The 21,095-nt window shown below is 38.8% G+C and overlaps 1 long non-coding RNA gene across 6 annotated transcripts in view; it reads right to left on the reverse strand.

The window, feature by feature from the left end:
• Positions 1-21,095, reverse strand: part of LOC119155250 — a 435,215-nt gene that overhangs the window by 244,689 nt on the left and 169,431 nt on the right. For all 6 annotated transcript variants that reach the window (XR_005106649.1, XR_005106652.1, XR_005106650.1 and 3 more), the window contains one exon: positions 643-785. This is a non-coding gene — a long non-coding RNA (uncharacterized LOC119155250). The remainder of the gene's footprint in view (positions 1-642; positions 786-21,095) is intronic.

The following is a 21,095-nucleotide window of genomic DNA, read 5'->3' on the forward strand; positions in this document are numbered from 1 at the left end:
CCAGCCAGACCTTGCAGGCATCAGCATGTTCTTCAGACTTTCATCCTCCTAGAGCACCTGGTTTGTAGCTGTCAGAGAATCTCTTTTTGTCTCTCCATGGTCCTTCTCGACCGAGACCTGGTACCTGCAAAACCCTTGAGATGCTCCTCTCCAAGGAGCTCTAATTCCCATCTTTCTCTCACACTTGTTTCTTTCAGCTGGCAACATGCTGTGCTAGAGGCCAACTTTTTTTTTCTTTTTTGTCAAGTTCTAACAAGCCTTGTAAAATGTGTTACCTCAAATCTCCTGATTTTTATCATGAACTGAATGAACTGCTACTAAACACTTGGGAGTTGCTACAATGGGAAGAAAGGTGTTCCCTTCTGCTGTGGCCTCTAAGTCATGTTTAGTGGAGTATTTCAGCCTTTCCCAGCAGCAAGTCCTTCTTCCTCTCTTCTACAGTACTCTTTCTTTACTGCCCAGATTACACCCATTTGCTAGTTCCCTGTGAGTTTGTCCCTCTAGTATCTGTCCTTCTCTGGGCCTACAAACATGAGAAGAATCTATAGCTGAAGGTCATGGCAGGTGTCTTCTGTCTTAAGTACGTGGACAGGGACCCACGTCTCCTTTGGACCCTTCCACCTAATTGAGAGGTGCACCTACCTGACAGGATGCTGTTTCGGTCTATTATCCACCGTTGTTGTACAAATGCATTCAGGACTCTCTCTGAGCAGTAGAGGATTAACCCTTTCTTCTTCCCAGGGGTTACAGTGGTGTCTCCTTAGAATTTCACTGGTACATTGTGCCTAGAAGGGAATGGGATGGAGTTAAACCAGCAGTTCCTTAGATGTGAACAAATGGCCCTGTCATTAGATAACCACACTGACCATCTTCTGCTTAGTTTTAACAGAAAATGCCATCTATCGTCTCAGAGCTCTAATAGCTCTCTTTGCTTATGATTACTATTGAAATAAAGCAATATATCTATCCATACCAGCAATATGGTATGCTGGTATGGGTAGGTATTAGGCCCCAATTAGGGCCTGGATATAATTTATCAATTCCAAAAATCATATTTCTAATACAATCATCATTTAGCTTTTCCAAGAACCCTGTGGATAGACATAGCCTAGCAGACAGGAGTCTATCTTGCCATCATTCTGGCATTGAGGGCAAGAACAAAGAAATTATTAAATATTTTCATAAAATAAGTTTATTTCTCCAGACTTCTTTCTTTTGGAAGTATTTAAGAATAGAATGTCAGATAAGAGATCCATCTAGTCAAGTATCCTGACTCTGACAATGTCCAACAGACACTGAAAAACACACAAACAGATAAGCACGTAGTGACATCTCTCCAGAATACTTCCCCAGCAGACACAGAAGCACTGGAGTTGTATAGAATAACCCTTGACAGATTCCCCACCTCCGATTCTGATCTTCCCCTGTTTGCTTTTGAACTTGTGTAAAATTTTAGCATCATGAGATGAGGATTTCCACTGTGACTGCCTGTTCTATTCTAATGGATCACCTTCAATCAGAAATTGTCACTCAGAATTCCAGGGTCATTTTAAACCACACATCTTTTACATCATCTTGAGAATTGTCATGGTTTAACCCTGGCCGGCAGCCAAGCACCACGCAGCCGCTCACTCCCTCCCCCCTCACCCAAAGGGATGGGGAGGAGAATCAGAAAGGAATGTAAAACTTGAGGGCTGAGATAAGAACAACTTAATAAGTAAAGCAAAAGCTGTGCATGCAAGCAAAGCAAACCAAGGAATTCCTTCACTATTTGCCAGCAGCAGGCAGGTGTTCGGCCATCCCCAGGACAGCAGGGCTCCATCAGGCCTAATGGTTACTTGGGAAGACAAATGCCATAATGCCGGATGTCCTCACCTTCCTCCTTTTTCCCCCACTTTATATACTCAGCATGATGTCATATGGTATGGAATACCTCTTTGGCTAGTTTGAGTCACCTGTCCTGGCTGTTGTCCCCTCCCAGTTTCCCGTGCACCTCCAGCCCTCTCGCTGGCAGGGCCCAGGAAACAGAAAAGTCCTTGACTGAGTATAAACATCACCCAGCAACGACCAAAAACATCTGTCCTATCAACATTGCTCTCACACCAAATCTAGAAACAGCACTGCACCAGCTACTAAGAAGAAAATTAACTCTATCCCAGCTGAAACCAGGACAAGAATAAATGCGAAAAAATATATTTTTTTTAATTTGTCAAACACCTCCCTTTAAAACACTACATGGATGCTATTACATAAACATCCCAAAATAAGGCTTAATAAAGCAAATATGACAGAGCAACTAAACGATGTTTGTTACACAAACCCCCCAAAACCTACCCCCTAAACAACCCAGGAATGAGATATTTTTTCTTCCTAGTATTTTCAGTTTATCTTATAGAACATAGGCTGCTAGGTGCCATTAAAAATGCTCAGCCATGGTGGTGCCCAGGCATCTTCACTGCCATGAGTACTGCTGCTGAGCCTCCTTTACAACTGCGGGAAGACATTACCAAGAGCCCTTTGCACGTGCTGGCTTCAGAGGTATGCCAAGCAAAAGCAAAGGACGGCATATCCTATAAAACAGATCTGACTGCCTCAGATAAACTTTCTACTGTGTTTCCATACAAAGAGCCGCACAGAGCAGAATGCAGCTCCTACCATCACAATGCAATTTCTTTTGAAACCTTTACTACACAGGTAGCACCGTAAGGAGTGTTAAAGACAACAGCTTTCAAGAAATACTAGAAGATGAAAAGCAGGGGCATGGACAAGTGCCTTGTAAAGGTAAGTACCCCCTCTACTGACCTGAAGATGATATCTTCCCAACAGAATAGAAGTATAGCATGTACATGCATGTGACTGCCCACATTCTGTGGGTGTATATGCATGCACTGATATATTCACAGAAATGCAAAAGATGAATGCCCACCATTAATATGGCAATATTTTCTCCCTAGAGATGTATCAATATTGGTTTATTTCTAAGGTCTACAGTTAATTTCAACTCTGGGTCATACAAGCTTCATCTAATAGCACACCCATTTGTCAAACATGTCATACTACATCACCAAGAAAAAGTGCTGAACGGTTTTCTAAATCAGCTTCTTTTGCCAAGAGTATTTTGGACAATGCCACCTGCCCAAGGAATTATTTCTGCTAAGCTGTGTCTTAAAGTCCTGTTGGCTGTGGGGCTGCTTCCAATCTTCAGTAAAATCAATGGATACCCTTGACTTCAGTGACAACAGGGTAAGGTTTCATGCTATAAAAATATAATGCCCACAATATTTGTCAAAGCAACTTCATTCTGAGATCCTCTGCCACCATGAGGAAAACCCAATTACTGGCTCACTTTAAAACTGAATTGTGGTTTAAGACCAAGTGCTAAATCAAATTCAGTCATGCACAGCCCAGGATTTAAATGTATATTTTAAAGGGACAGTTAAAGAGCAGTTTAGGTACCACATCCACCAGCTAAGTATGTAGTATATTTGTACTTCAGAACGCAACATTTGTTGGGATATCTGAGGTAGTTCAGTATCAGAAATATATAACCCATGGTTGTCCAGCACTTGGTGAGTCCAATAAGCTGAGAAGCTTGTTTAAAGCTCAGACAGCTTTACATAGCATGAAACTGGGTGGTAAAAAAATACATATCATATTAAGGGTCAGCTAGTTAAAAACACATTTTTTCATGTCTGGTGGGATGGAGCTGAAAGTCATGTATACTAATTCAGAGAAGGCCTCTGAACTGATTTATGAAAGACAGTTAGACTAAAATGAGAGAAAGATGCATGTGTAAGACAGTCCATGATGGTGACAAGATGGAATATGCCAAAGGAAAAAAATACAATTGCTCAGAAGTTGCAATAGTTTGGGTTCTTTATATTCCCTTAAAACGCTCCTGGAACTGCCCTGTGCTAGTAAGCTGTTTCCTGAAATGCCAGCTGCTCGTTTCACATTTTAGTTGCATAACTTTTTTGACTTCTATAATTATTAAATGATTAGAAAATAGTAAGTCTGAAGAACACAAGACCAGTTAAGGCATGAAAATTAATATAACAGCAGCACAAAGTTGTTTTTTAACAAAAACATTACTTTATATTAATTTGAGTACCAGTAGTAATGAGAATTATTACTTTTATGACTGCTAGATTGCTAAAGGACATTTGAATGCCAGCTTTTAAAGATGAGAAGACTTCAGTGGCAGACAACTTGAAATACTTCTGTATCAGCAAGAGCATAATATAATGAGAAAGAACTGATACCTCGTGAAGTCAACATCATCATCTGTTCTGGTACAGGCCAAATTTCAGTGATTCCTGCTGTTTCTGCCACTTACCTCAGTCATTCCCTTTTATCACACCTTATATTTGTGTTGATCCCCAGGTAGGTCACTGAAAGCTTTTTTGTTGACAAGAAATCCAGGTACCGAGGTCAGCCCTTCAACATTGAAATGTACAACTACCAGGTAGGATTAATTTAAAACTATCCTGTAAGTCCTCTTAACTCCTAAAGCAATTGCTTCATTCCCACTAGCAGCACCTTTGTACACAAGTACGGTAAGTGTTAAGCCTCACAAACCATGAAAACTTGAGATAACAGTGGCTGTATATCAAGGTCCATCAGGTGGTGGATATCAAACTGCTGTTCTCAGTGCTGCGGGCTCCATATATTAGCACTCAGAATAGTTGAATCAGCACACAAGTCCATTTCTTGAAAGGTATTAATCTTTTTAAAGGTGAAGAATTAATAACACAGAGAGAGAGAAAGGGTGAGGGAAATGCAATCTGTTACTGGACTGGGAGAGTGCAAATGAAGATTACAGCCATAGTTAGCTGTCGCAAGAGATTGCAGCCTCCGGTGAACAAACCCTCTCAACTCACTGGCATTTGTCACTCTCCAGCATCCTAGCCTAAACTACATTTAAAATAATTTTGAGACACTGGAATTGTTCATAACATGTATAAGAGAATATGAGCATGGCAGGAGGCTAGAAGTAATGAAAAGGGGGGATAGATTCTTTATTGATTAACATGTATTCCTTGCAGAAGAAATAAGCAGAGGGGAGCAAAGCGATATGGATTTTCTAGCTTGTACTAAACTACAAGATGGAAAATAACTGCAAGTACAGAACTATCTGCAAAATTTCAGACACTCAGCGGGGCTTTTAAAATAATGTGTGTTTCTCTAATCCCAGTCTTCTACTTGATGTGTTTCTGAAAAGGCAAATGAGGATCAGGAATATGTCTACAGAAGAGGTGCAAGCAGGTCAGACATGTCCTAATACGGTCAGCAGCTATGCTAAACCCTCCTGGAACTGGAGCTGAAGGCACAGCAACTGGAACCTCCAGTTTAAAAGCCATTTCCCATTATTTCCCTCTGCTACTGAAATCGACCCATAAAGCAGGATGGAGCCATTTTGGGTTTGGGATTGTGCCAGACTGCACAGACCAAGAACTTGAGGCTTGTGCCTGCACCAACACATGCACCAGCAGAGGGATGGTGGTGCTGAAACCAAGAGATGGGCTATCAACACCCAGTGCAGTAAAAGATTGCTTAAGGTTTCTGCTGCCAGTAGGGCTGCAGGAGGAAGATGCATAGAGCTTCCTTTTCACAGCAAGTACCTAGCGACAGTGAAATGATGGATGATTTAAAAGAAACCACCTTCAGCCAGGCTAGTTCATGCCAAACATGAGGATCATGTTTGGGAGCAATTTTCCCTATGCTATGAGGTCTCACAGCAATTATGTATTTTCATCTTTACTAATACATACTATTGACATAAATACGTATGGATATTGACCCTTTTTTGTTCATTTGTTTTACTTAATCTGGCTTACAATTTCAAGGATAATCTGTAGTAAGAGAGCCCATACATTTAACCTGTGATGAGGAACAACTATTGCTACAGTTACATCCTGTCTTTGACTGTAATTTTGCATCCCTTTATTCTTGCCATAGGTAGGAAGCTTCAATGGTGCACCTGAGTGCTGCTCTAAACCCCTCTGTTTCCATTTGCCTGTATTGCCAGATGCTAGTGTCCCATAAATAGGCCTAAGTCTTCTCAATCTCCTTCAAGCTCAGTGGGAGAACTCACATGGAAAAGTTCGCAAGCCTGAAATCTAAATATTTCATTTCAGTCTTGCAAATTAATTTATGAACAATGACATAACATAATATAATGAGGATTTTTTTGTTACTGTTTCAGAGAAAAAAAACATGCAAAAATTTGGTTAGAAAGCACATTAACTACTCTGTATAGTAGCCTTCATACAAACTGTGGTCCAAAACACTGCACAAAGTTATATAAAATCATGGTTTAGGTTACATAAGACATTTACAAAGACATTGTATGATTAATAAATTAAAGCACTTGATCATAAATCCAATGAGAGAGAGAAATTAACAAGCATAAGCAAAGCTGAAAGATGTATTTTAAGATGGATGTGAGAGGAGATGAAGAATCAGTGAAGCAGACACCAAAGAAGGTTGGTCCATGCTGGCAAAGCACAGAAGAAGAGTCTTGTAATGAGATGCTGTGGTTAAGGACAGAAAAGCTCTTAAGAAAGAGGGTAGGAGCGGTAAAAAGGGAGCTGGTGCTCCACTGCCTTGTTCACCCTGTCAATTTACCCCTAGGAAATGGGATGAAGCCAGATTAGACTAGTAGTATTTACAGCAATTTTGCTCAGTTAAAAAAAAAAAAAAAACAACCAAAAAAAAACAGAGTAGGTTGATTGGATCTAAGAGGGCCACTGAGCCCAGGAGTGGCAAAGGTAATGAAGATGGGAGGATTTAGTGAGACTATACAGAGCACATAGCTGGTTTGCATCTGGCACATTTATATTCAGAAGAAACAAAACCAGAGTTACTGGAGCATGTGTGCTATATAGGGGTGACATTGAGAGGCAACATGAAAGGTGATACAAACCAGGTCTTTTACACTGAGGTGAACTGGCTGCAGTCAATGGCTTGTCAAACTCAGACTACGTATGCCCTAATAACCAAAGTGCGAGTCCTGTACTAGGGGAGTCTGAATTGCCTTTTTAAAGAACAAAAAGTTAACTGCAACAATGAGCTTAAACACATGATGTCTTTGAACCCAAGTACATTTCTCTACCACTTTCCAAGTTAACATATTGCTGAGAGGCAAATCAAGCAAGGCTCCAGAGAAAGTCTGAAGCATAAGCAAAGTGGTCTCTAAACTAGGTGCTTTATGAAGTCTACAAGCAAGCTCCAGCCTCCTCAGGCAAGGAGGAGGGGATCAGGTAACAAAAGCCTGCAATGAGCACCCAGTATAGAGACACAGATACTTTTCTGGAAGTCTGGTGTAGTCTGGGCAGTACTATATTGACATAGGCTCTACTGATGCAGACACCACCACGAGACTGATGCCACAAGGATTTTAAGAACTGCGATTCATTTCTCTGCAATTTTGTGACACATATCTTTGGCCTGAGGTCAGTGCTGGCTGGGAACAGCACTGTTTTCCCACGTCTTCTGCAAAGAAAAGTCACTGCTGTAGCAACAAGTGTCCCTTTTAACAGTCAAGGTCTCCTTCCCTTTGTAACTGCCCAGGAAGAACACCACCTCTCACCTGACTAACCCCTCCATCTGAAACAGACCAAAGCCTGTGCCAACTGCGACTGATCTATGAGTGACAAACAAACAACGTATTTCCACTGGAATGCAGATTCACCATGATTTAACATAAAATAATACCTGAATATGAAGTCATGTTGATAGATGCAGACTAAAAGAGCACAAACAGAATTTGTAACCCTGCTGCACAGCTCTTTATGACAGCATACCATCAGTTAACCCTTTGTGGTAAGCTGCAGTGACCCTCCACTCAGTATAACAATGAAAGTCTGCCACTAAGGTATCTGATCACTCCTCGCCCCACCTTTCCCAATCCAACATCATATGCTGAAAATATTTTCCAGACAGAGCACCTTGTCTTTAAAGCTAGGATAAAACAAGAAAAAGAAAATGGGAGGCAGAAAGATAGGACTTCAACCCATTTCAGTCTAATTTTTAAATGGAGTCTGTTTTTTTCATTCTAGATGCCTGCTTACTTATTCAACTCAAGTTCATTCTTAGGGGGATCTTGTCAATAAAGTCAAATCAGGCTCTCTGTGAGCAGTGAGGTTTTTGAGGGTCTTTTTTGAGGGCTTCATTAAAAGCAGACAGTTTCTCTAACCTTTTAGCAGAACCTGTTATCTGATGACGTGAATTAAAGTCTCTCAAATGACTAATAATCATATCAAGGCTGCCATGTCAGCTTGTAGATTTGAATAAGAGGGTCTGAAAACATTTGCATGCCTCGATGTGCCAGTGCTAAGAAGCTAATGTGATAGTGCTGTCATAAAGCACTGGAAAGACATGACTTAATGTAATCTGTCATGTCATATGCTAATCTTCAGCCATTACTTGAGTGCTGCAAGTAAGTAGAAAGCATTTGGGAGAAATCCTTTTCAATTTCTCTGAGTACCACTTCTGCTGCTGGTCAGCTCAAATGGGTTTTGTGCATTTAATGTAGAGCTCAAGTCAAGTTGGTTTAGGTCACACTTAATTAACCAGCACATTGACGGGTTGGGCTGGTACAGCACTATGGAAAATGGGTATTCCTGATACTGCCTAACAAGTAAATATTTCATATGCAGAAGGGGGGGTGGGGAAAAAGAGACTTTCTCAGTCCTTGATAAGAATGTGTCCTTTCACAAAAACACTGACTTTTTAGCAAGACACAGTTTTCTGTGCCTCACTTACCTTGCTTCTACATGTGAAGACAATTTAAACAGAGATGATTATAAATAGTTAAAGACATTTCCATTTGTAACTGCAAACTTTTAAAGCACCTGATCTGGACTTGTCATTTAAACAACAATGGACAAAAGGCAGCTTTAAATGCAGTATACTTTTTAATACGGACAGAGAAAATGATCAAAGGGAAAATTTCAATTTACTTTTTTGTTTTAGGAAAATGGCACAAGCATTTTTTTAAATAAACAGCAGGTAGAAGAGGGAGAAATTCTTACAACACTAAGTACAGCATGTAGAATGGAAAATGAAACATATTACTGAGAATGACAGAAAATTTCAGGACAATTTTAGCAAAGTGTGAAGGGATTTTGAGTCAACACTTGAAGGTTATTTTAATAATAGCTAAAGCCTATTCAAATAAAAGCTTAAGAACCCTGGTGCCTTTTGCAGCTATGAGGATGTTTACAGGACTCAGCAGTTTGCAACCTGCCCCAGCTAAACCTGAAGGCTTTGTGCTCAAGAATTTCAGATAATTTGGATTAGGACTGCCATAAAGGAACATGGGAACATTACATCCACCAAGAAAACTTTTCTCATTCTCTTTTCTTGGTGGTCACATTGGAATCAAACCCTGCAAAAGTCAGACATTTCATAGATCTACAGGAAGCAGAGACAGACAATCTTTACAGTATTAGGTCATTACGTTCTTTCTTTTGCCAATGCTGGATTGTTCCCCATAGTTCATTCAGTCTAAATTTAAAATGACTCACTTGAACAGGGCTTCCACCATTCCCAAAGGGAAAGTGTAAAGTATTCTTACTCTTCAGCACCAAGTGTGGCTGTTCCCCCTTCAGATCTAAGGCCTCACCCTGCCTTGCTATACCATAGGGAAACCTGTGTTATAATTTCAAGCCTCAGTTCCCCTTGCTACTAAAACACTTAAAGAGTTTCTGATCAAGAAACAGTCTTTCCCTTCTAGAGGAATAGAAAGACACAAAATATGCTGTCAGGTCTGTATGGTATCACTAGTCTTTCAGTCCTTTAATACTGGGCTGTCCAATTTTGTTCTCAAGCTAAAGACCTCCTTCCTTCCCATTTAATGGGTTTAATCCTTCAAATACTAGTCTTTTAAAGATTTTTTTTCCAAATTCCTCATCTGTTGATGACACTACTGCAATGAAATAAAGTCCTCTGCCTTTTTCTGCATCACACAGCCATGACAGCAGGTCTTCCACTCTCACTTAGAAGTACCAGCTGGGAAGGCAAGGACTTAGGGCAGGAGCAATCACAGGATCACAAGCCTTCACCAGTTCATCAGTGTAGTAAAATGAAGTTTCAGCTCCCAATGACCTGTCTGGCTTTAAGTCACCTGAGTGCTTTTGCTGTGGAGCAACCCAGGACCAGAGCTAGTCCAACCTTACGAACAACAGTTTTAGAAAGAGTTTCCCTGATTATTGAAAATCATGTCTATAGACTAACAGATGTCGCTACTGTGAAACTTTCCCAGATAGTCAGCCAGAATACGTCAGCCAGAATATGTCAGCCAGCCAACTTAGTTCTTTTACTCTTTCCTCATACAGAACATTGCTCATTCCAACTTCTTAATATTTTTTGTTAGTGTTCTCTTAACTCCTTCCAAATTGTTGACTACCCTGGATGTAATGGTATCCAGAACTATTTATTAAGAAGAAGCTCCTCATAGCTGTGAAAGGGACTGGATATCTAGAAAGTGAGGCTGATGCATTTCATTGCCCTGTACTGTATTTAAGGGGAAGCATGCTGGTTTAGTCACCAACAGAAAGGGGCCGTTTTCACAGACAGACAAGCAAGTTGGACTTCAGCTATATTGACTTTGTTGTTTCACCCCGATCCTTGCCAGGTAGCGTGTTTTTCAGACATCTATTCAAACTCATATTGGCTTCGTCTTTGCTGTAGTAGCTTGACTGTAAACGCAGTTTTGCATATAATTTGAGTTCCATTTGCACACAGTAGGCAAGTTTTGATGGAGGACCTAATACATACTAATTCAAACTACCCTTGCAGCGGGATGACTTAGCAGACGTTTTAAAGCATAGGTGATACTCTCAGTCTATTTCCAGTGCATCATTGTTTTCTGAAGGCCATCCCAAAGACTGCAGGTCAATATTTAGTTCACTTGCTGAGGATACCATGAAAGGGCCTGGTTAACATCATCTGTGATGGTACTTGCTGACCAGGAGGCATGTGCTAAAACTACCTACTGACTTCACTCGTGGCAAGATACAGCCAGCCATCAGAAAGCAGCAGTTTCAATTATTGTCATCTGAGTTGGCAGGCTATGACTCAGAATGTCTGTGTGCATGATTACACACGCTTAGTTATCCATACAAAGCAAATAAGGTGTAAGATAGTTCAAAATCACTATTTACTGGTCTACAGAGTGATATTTATCAAGTGTCACAAAAGTACGCTGCATCAAAAAGGCATGTAAAGGCATCATTATTGTGAAACCCACTTACAATTGGCTTCCAAAGTTTGTAATGAACTTTTAAAAGAAGATGAAATGTATCCTAAATTCTTCACAGTTTATGATCAATAGACTATAGGAAATCAGCTCAAAATGACAATATTAAACTATGAATGTTTGTGTGCACCACTGCAGATAACTACCTGAAAGATGTAAATCAATAGTATAACAGATGGGGGAAAAGAGAGATTATTTTTGTATGCAAATGGAATGACTTAAACTAGTACAAATCAGAAATCAAGACTGTTCAGCAAAAGGTTTTCTGAAGGTTATCAAATTTATATTTATTAGCGATTTCTTCTTGTCATTGGGGGAAACATTACGACTGGAAAAATACAAAAGTGACATTCTTCATATTGCCTCTTCTCGTACCAACATGATCTTATTCTTCAGAAATATAATGAGCAATACCAAAAGGAGAAAAATTTTATAGACAGCCTAAGTAAACTAAGATTCAGAAATAATAAACAACACAAACAGTTTATTAACAGGCTGACTGCACAAAGAAACAATTAAAGGCAGAGAGAAGAATGCAACTGTTTAAAGCCTCCTCAGTCCATGTTAAACTGACTTCCTCAGCCTGACTTTGTATGGATGATCTGTCTGTACAAGAATGATCACAGTGGAAGGCACCTTATGGGCTAGCTTTATAGGACTCACATCCACATGAGAAAGACAGATTTGAGGATACCTTTGTATCTATTTGCCAGCTGTGAGGTAACGTACTGATGAGGTTTCTTACACTCTGTTAATATGGATTAATGAAACTAATATGGACTAATGAAAGAACAGTGTTGTACATTTTCACTGAAATATGGTCAGACTTTTGGAGATAAACACAAGTAATCCATACTCAACATTCTCCAGGTCTCACAACGTCAAATCTTTCGAATTAAGCATGAAGAGAGCTGTTTTCTCATTCGGGAAACCTAACATTTACTGTATCAGATTAATCAGAAATACTTGCAAACAAAGCATTCCCACCAGTACCACCTTTTTCCAAGTAAACTAGACAGGCTGGATATTTGTAGGACTTCATAGATGTAGTTTTCTGTTCTCTAGACACATCTGCTAATGTCATTAGGCACAGACACTGGGGTGGGTCCCCCATTTTCTTTGGCCCAAGTTTTGACCTCCCCTAAAAAGATGTATTAGAAGCCAGTGGGCACCAATTTAATTCCTTGCTTTTCCATAAGCAACAGGGCCAATGGCAAACAGTCAAGATATTCTCTTAGAAGCCTGAAGTGGCATTAATATGAGCTTGGGACTCTACCAGGTCTTTGAGTACAGAATTTAGACTTTTCTACTGTAACACTACACATATGAATGTTCTGAAGCTTCCATTACCTGCAGGCTTTTTTAAAAACAGAAGAATGTTTGATTTGGATGGTTGCATTAAATTAGGGGATATTAATGGATTATACCCACAGCCTCAAAAGTAATTGCCAGTTGTCCACAAGTGACTACCTCTATATGAAGGCCAAAATTATCAAAGCAAACCACAACAGTAATTCATAAGCACCGAACATGTGCTCCTTGTTTATCTTTCTGGGTCAGTGCCTCCAGTCTAGCCAGAAACTTCATTACTTCTCAAATACAACAGACAGCAGTTAGAATTCAGAAACTCAGCTTTATTTACAAATGAATGTCCTGTTTTGGGGCAATTGTTGTAGCATGGCCACCCTAGAGACAAACGCACTCACTCCCAGACCTAAAATGAGTGTATTTGGAAGACAGCAAGAAAAAAGGTATACTGGAAGTCCTTTAGTTGTCCTCAAACAGGCAAATAGAGGGCTTCAGATTTTCTATAGTAAAGATTCTTTCACAAGCACAGCATCCCCAAGCCACAGTATACATATATATAAACACATGTACATATAGATGTGCATGTACAAACATAAAACTTGCATATATTATTTTTATTGTATAGTGCTGCAAAAGGAAATAGAAACAAAATACTAAAACCAAATAATTGAAATTAGGGAACAAGTTCATCTGAACCTCTTACAGTCTGAAAGCATCATAATGCGAACTGCCATTCAGAGTGCCAATCTAACAACCAACACGATGGTTAACCAACGAGATAATAACCAACAAGAAACCTAAAAAGTGCTTCTGAGTAGAACATAACAGTTCTGAAGCCTGAAGAAAATTAACTAAATATCTAGAGAGAGCTTTTGTTTATGTGTAGAGCTTCAAGTGAGATTAACGCACTTTAAAACTTTTGCAGATAGCTAACAGGGCAGTTCTACCATCACAGGAGCATTTGCATCTGAGTGCTATAACTAGTAATGAAGCCTGCTCGGATGTTCACAACAAAATATTCTAACTCCTGTTAACTATAACTGGACATATTTGGATCTGATGCCTAATGCTAGACACTTGCATTTGTACAAGTCTGCTAAAACACCTATATCATGCATCTCCACATAGCCTACAAATTGTCCTAACGTCTTCTATGCAAACCGTTATAAGCCTGAAGCTGCCTCAGTGCAAATAAAGTACATGCATCTGCCGTCCCTGACTGGGAGAATATCTATCCACAATATTTACAGAAGCAATGGCTTCTCAGACTTTTTTTTTTTTTTACTCCTATTCTTTCCAAGTAAAAAATGTATTTTTTTTCTTTTTCCCCCTCTTCCCCATTTTGTGTCTTTTCTTTATTTTCTATTTTACAGTAGCTATGCATAATATAGATGAGAAAATACCAGTATCAACACAGAAAATCATGCTGGACATGAATATTCAAGTGCTAATGCATAGTATCTGGACATCTTCAGACAAAACCTGTTACATCTCTAGGATGAAGTCTCACATAGTATGGTAACACTTCATAGTTTAAGAAATAGAACAGAATAAGAATTTGAGCAACACCTTATTTGTACCACTGTTGCTTCCATAACTTCACAAAACTATCTTTCTTTGGGAAGCTGACCCTTCAAAGAAAGTAGCAGAAGTGTGGGCTGTGTTATTTACTTCCATGTTTTGAAATTTCAACTGATGTTGACCTCTGACAAAGAACCAAGACAGCCAAAGAGCAAGTGAAACAGTGTAAGAACGCACTAATAGATCTGAACATAAAAGCTCAAGTAGTTCAAAAAACCAACCCATCGTATCATCAGAGCAGTTCTGAGAACTCAGAGATGCCCCAAGTAAACAACAAAAGATTTTGGTATCTGGAAAGAACTACCTGAACAGTAGAAATACAATAGAAAGGCCTCTTTCAAGAAGAGAGGGGCATAATAGTCACTCCCAGGAAGTTCATGATTTCAGAAGACAGGACTTGTGTCAGGATCCTGGTTTTAGATAGGATGATAGAACACTAATCAAGTTCTAAGTATGCAGTGATATCAAATTGGAAGAAATAAAAAATTATGAGGAACAGCATAATAAGATATGGAAGCCATTTGATCTTTTAAAAATCCGAGTTAATAGATATCAAATGCAATTTGGTGGAAGTATTCACCCATGAAGGAAACAAAACCTACAAAATGATAAAATACTGTTGTCTGCTGATCAAGGAAAGATTACTTTGAAAATCTATTATATTGAAATGATTGCTGGGAGAAAGAGAGAGCTGTTTGTCAGCAGGAAAGCAGACAGGCATTCTCATGTGAATTTAGAAGTCTCCAACCACGTAGCTATGGTTAGGGTGTAACAATCTAAATCCCATTTTATTTTAGGTATGAAATGGGATCTCTGTTTGAGATGTCAGGGTCTCTACTAAATGAGCAGAAGTCAACTTATTGGATAGTGAAATACTGTTTCTAAATGATTTTAGACTTCAAAATAGCTGTTACTAAAGGGTTCAAATTGATGAGTTTTGAGTCAAATTTTATCTGTACAGAAGACTTGGAAAAGGATTAGTCCACACACAAGCATCAGATACCTACATATATACTGGAAGGATCATACACTCAGGAATTTGTCCACCCCTAGATGTATCACTGGAATTCACAGCTATTACCATCATTATGGCAGCTTTTCACATCAAGTTTTTCTGGTTTGAGTGCCTTGTAATCACCTGCAGAGTAGGCAGGGTGGGTTTATCCTAGCCAAAGATCTATAAATAAAGTCTAGCTTGATTACTATGGACCAAAACTTAAAAAAAGAAAAGGACCACAACAATAAGAACACAGAACTCAAACCTCAAAGTTAATACAGAGGGCAGAAAAAGCAAATATTCTACCAAAATGTTAAACAGATTAGACCAAACTCAGTCACCAGCAATATCTTCAGATGTGTCATGACAGCATTTAGCCATAACAGAGGGGTATAAACGGCTTTCTGAAGTCTTTCCATACTTCTTTCTCTAGCCTAGGATGCCCATAGACATGAATTGGAACTCTTCTAATCTTCCAACACACTGGTGTATTGCCATTAAGGAAAGCAGTGTTTCAAGCAGGTAACATTCTTTTCTAAATTACCCTGAAATATTGTGAAGGTAAGCTGAATGAAAACGAGTGCTACAACTAAGGTTTAAAGGGGTTGAGAACTGGACTCTGAGCGTCTAATGTGAGATGGTATGTCAAGGGAAAGGGAAAAGTAAGTGACAGAAAACAAATGGAATGCAAGGGGAAAAACCCAAATACTGTAAGACTCATTCTTCTCAGTGCCTGTACTTTGGGGTCCTCATTTGGCAGAATGAAAGACAATTTTTTTTTCCTGGAGCTAAGAGTAATTTTTTCTTCTTTCCCTCATTTTCTACATCTTTGTACTGCCTTTGGCATAACAGAGAAAACAAAGCTAATAACAAAGAAAGGACTAGATTTCTTTAAAATGTTTTATTGTCAATTGTAATTCAGCTTTAAATGGACTCTTGTCAGTTAGGGAATTGGTCTCAATTATATTTTTTCTGAATGTGAGAACACAAAATGTGAACTACAAAGTATGACTACTTATCAGCATTGTATCAGCTGCCCGTGGGATTCTCCCCTTTCTTTTTCATTCCACCCTCTTTGGAGTGTTTTTGTCGTTATGGTACCAGACCTCAGGATTGCTGTTTATCCAAAGACTCTTCTCAAGGCAAGAACTGGGAACAAAAGGGGGAAGAAAAAGGAGGAGGGAGAAATCTCAGGTTTATGGTTTCATCTGTGTGCTTATGTCCATATGCTTTTTCCCCCCTTCCTGCTTCCTTTTGCCAACCAAACTTTTTTTTTTTTTTTTTTTTTTTAAAGTAATATATTCAGTGTCTGCTATTGTACTGAAATGTCTCAGGGTTCATCCAGCTATCACAGCTAATACTAGCCTTCATCTTTAAATAAGAAGTGAATACTTTTTGTCTGTCTCATATATATATATACACACACACACACCCTGAACCTTAAAAATGCCTCAAAATTCACTTGCAAGTACTTCAGCTGATGTTAACATCATCTAGGTAACTCAGTTCCTGTAGAATATCTGTACATGCAGGTGCCACTAGTCTTCTCTTCCAAAGGAATGATTGTTTATCTTGAGTGTCATCCATTCACTTTCATCTTCACCCACACAGAAGAAGGTGCCAAGATCTGACTTTCAAAAGGATCAGACCTCTGACCTATCTGACTTTCCCCACAGGCTGATGAAGGGTCAAAAGAGCAGCAGAGGAAGTCTGACCTACCCTTGTTCTGTGAAACAGACTGTAAAAGCGAACGATTAAGAAGTAGCATAGCCTCACTACTCAACACAAAAAGCACAATATTAAAGAATGCAATGAAGTGTTTCCCAGACCCTCGGCTCTTAAAAAGATGATCCATCGCTTTGATAGAAATTGCACCAAGCATAAACGACCATATTAAGTTCATAAAGAAAAACCGAATTCTTATCTAAGACACTGGCTAATTAGACTAGCAGTATAGTTACCATCATAATGCTAAAAAAGGTAAAGTACAGGTCTGAAAGACTAAACCAGCCAGAAAACAGTAAGTACAATGGAAAATATGTCCCAGTTTAGAAACAGATTTCTAATGATCAAAAAATAGAAGTATGAAATAAAAGGACTAAAAATATTGGAAATAGCCTGCTAGACTTTTCAGCCCCTCAGTAGCTTTTAAAATCTCATCTATCAGTATCCCAAAGCTTTCTACCAAAGTATCTCAATACAGAGAACACAGATGATATATCTACAGCCTTACTGCCATCAGTTCTACAGCTAGGTAGTTTTCCTTCAGTTTTAGAACCTGTAATATAGCAAATAACCATGATTTACAGACTTTTTTTTTAATTAATGATGAGGTCTTAGTTTGGGGTGCAAATACTCAAGATAAAAAGTGTAAAATCATGCAGCAAGCCAAAGAAATATTGCCTTGAATAGTAAACAGAAGAAAACTAATGTAATCAGGATGAAGTTGATATGTGCAGACTGTGGGTGCTGGAAGTGAGGTAGTTGAGATTCAGTAAAAGAGCCGATCAGGGTAGTGTAAATGGGGTCTTGAATGACTTAACCACTTGGTTTCTTGCTTTTTGTTTGTGTTGGCATACAGAAAGTCTGGCAATCTTAACCAAAAGCAGATAAAATCTGAGTATGTGGCTAGGTAGACAGAGATGTAGACAAATACAAGTGCAATTTACATTATTACAGAGCATAAATAACATTGGTTAAAGAAGCTATAACAGCTTTGTTTCATATATCACAAAGCAGAGACAGAACTACTGTGTAGCATAACACCACACAGCTGAATGGAAGTGAAAAAATAAACCGAGGACTCCTGTGATTTTAGCTCAACAGGAGGCAGTAGCACTTGCAGACTTGTTTAAAAGAAGTTCAAGATATCTTGTATATCTTTGTATATGAATCATTCTGTTAGTAAGAAAAGACATGTTGGTTAAAATTGAGACATGGGGACTGGTCCACCTCAACTGAAAGAGACAAGGAGAGTTTGGAGACATTCATTGCAGAAGGACAAAGAAGTATGTTTTAGGAATGACAAACATCAGTTTCTCAAGCTTTAGAGAAACGCAAGAAAAGGCGTCATGTTCAAAATAGTAAACGAGCACACAGAAAACAGGTAAGCGGACTATGTTAATTATCTTTAACAAACCATCAGATCACACGGGAATTGCAGCAGCGTGAATAGGACGTACTCAGAAAGGCTCCAAAAGCACCTACTGTAGTTGGGTTTTTTTTTAAAGCGCCAAGTTAACCTAGTGTTTCCTGCAAGACAAGTTCTTTGCCGCAACATACTAAGCCAACACAAGGTAAATACTTTGTGACCTTCATCTAAAAGTGCAAAGCATATTCCAATGAATCATATATAGCATTCTGAATGGTTAAAGAAGTGTTGAAAAGAACTATGCAATGCTTAGGAAACCAGCCTTAATGGCAGACTCCTCCAGTATTATCATCTCTCTTGCTTTTCTGATCATTTCTGTTTCTGTCATTGCTATGCTCAGAATATCTATTGCTCTGAATGCTCTAATTTGATACTCTTTGCTGAAGTGATCAATGCCTCAGTATTCTTTGTTCAATTGTCTGACAAAAAAACAACAACAACAAAACCCCACCGAAGAAAAACCCCACCAAAAAAACCCAGAAGAGAGGCTTTTTTTCCCTATAATAAAAATGAAGGTTCATGACTGCTAGGAAAGGCAAGTATGGCAATGAATAAGTCTCTTTATTGACTGGAGATGTTTGCAAAATTGGAGAGAAAAGCAGAACAGAGGGTAATCACACTGCCATGTCTAAAAGGAGGACAGGCTAATTCCTTATATCATCAGTAAATAGATAGGTTACTCTTGAGGTTCGCTTAGGGGAACTCAGTTTTCCTCTGAACAATTTTGAAGTGTTTTCTGTCTTTCTTGCCTCACTTTATTTTGTTTGGGTTTGGGGGTTTTTTTTGGCTAAGTTTCCCAACTAGACCTTGCAATTGCAGACCTAATGAAAAATCACTTAGTTCTTTCTTCCTGTGAATCGGACCACAAAGCTGGATTTTCTGTTTGTTTAAAAGGAAGGGTCCAAGTCCTGGAAGATGCTGAGTGCTCTCAGCTTGATAACTTCGTAGATCAGAAAATCACTTGGCAGCAGTACAGATGCAATTATTTTTGGATTGCTTAGTCTGACATCTCTGTCTCTCTTGGGCAGACTTTTCCCCTCCCAGTCTGTTCTACCCACCTCGCCATCTCCATACAACCTCCTCTTGCTTTTCTCTTCTGAACTCCACATCCACACAGGTAACAGCCTCCAATTCTTCCCTTCCCAGGGTAGCTAAGAAATAATGGGGGAGTTCTGTAGGAGCTGCTCTTCTTCACACAGTGTCCACAGTCTTAACTGGTAACAGTGAATGATATCAAGACAGTGACAAAAAGCGTCCAAGAGACCTTTCTAGTCAGAATAACACAGCCAATTCGTTTCCCCTGCCAGGGCATGACCAGAAGCTGGACACTTCACTGTATCAGTCTTGTCACTGTTCTGTAACACTACGGCAGAGCTTCCCCCCAAACAGCATACACTTTGAAAATGTCTTTTTTAAAGGCTGAAGTCCTACTTCTAAAGGAAATAATACATTTTCATACTACATCTTGAATTGTAAAATATTATTATAATTTAAAACCTGTATTATATTCGATCAAGATACAATTTACCATTAGAAAAGAGACACATCAAGAGCTTAATGAAAAATATTAGGGTAATGGTTTGGTTGAAGACAGTATTTCAACAGGTACATTTCAGAGTTTAATGCAATTGGAATTAAACCCACTCTTAAGACTTGTGTGGCTGAACATAAAGTTTAAAAAGAACTGTGCCGATCATCTATAGTTGCTTATTCTAGACTTCCCTATCTCTCTGATACAGTGTATATGAATTATGTAACATTAACCAAAAAGTTAAAGGTATAATAGCAAAAAAAAAAGCCTCCAAACAAGTTGAGAACTTTCAGCCAGTATGCATAATTGTCTACATAAATTTATTCAATGAACAGAATACAGAATACCATTAACAGATTTTCTTCATCTATCTTCATTTTCTAAGCAGCTCAGTTAAAAAGAAAATAGTGCTGTTTCTTATTCATTGCCATGAGTTTCACATGTTAAACAAAGGCAGACCAACCTTAAGCCTTTTGATAAATAAGATACTGTGGCAACTGCAGCATTCACTTTGTATCCCATTTCTCCAAATTCCTGTCAGCCAGATGTCACTTGCAATGCAAACACTAGAAAAATATGAAATAATAATTTCATACATCATCTATGTGAGCACAAGCCAGTCAAACATTCGATACAAATTCAAACTGCTATACACATAAAGCAAATATAATCCAAATAATATTTAGAATGATTGAAAGGCTTTTGATTTGGAAGTGTATTCTCTTAAGCTAAGTGGTCCCCAAGACCATCTAGAAAATTCAATTGTTTCATTTTAAAATGTTTTCTGCCCAAAATTATATCAAATCCTAATGTCTCAGTAGAAACACATGGGATTGGATTGCTGACTGGGCGCCTGATGTCAAAGAGGAATCTAATTTTCCAATGGCATTTCCTCATACTGTCTCACCAAAACACAAAATTGATAAAATTTTAATGGATAATTTTTAGAGCAGGACATTAGCCACTGTGCTGGGAAATAGTGCAGGAGAACACCATGTAGCAACAGAAAGGCAATGTATCAGAAGACAGTTTGAATAAATATAATATACAGCACACGCCTTACATTCTGCATTTTTCTCTTGCAAGCAGAAACAGAATTCAGGAAGTAAGTTTTGCACTAACAGGCATATCTCTCTTCGTCTCCTTTTTCAGAGCATTTTTTAGAAGCGACCTCTTAAAAATATAGGTGTGATACATTACTTCAAAAGGCACAGTGTTCATCTTTTACTGGAGCAACAGAGTCACAGTCAACACAGTCCTCTTC

Source organism: Falco rusticolus, chromosome 11 (assembly GCF_015220075.1).
Source record: "Falco rusticolus isolate bFalRus1 chromosome 11, bFalRus1.pri, whole genome shotgun sequence".
Classification (NCBI taxonomy): domain Eukaryota; kingdom Metazoa; phylum Chordata; class Aves; order Falconiformes; family Falconidae; genus Falco; species Falco rusticolus.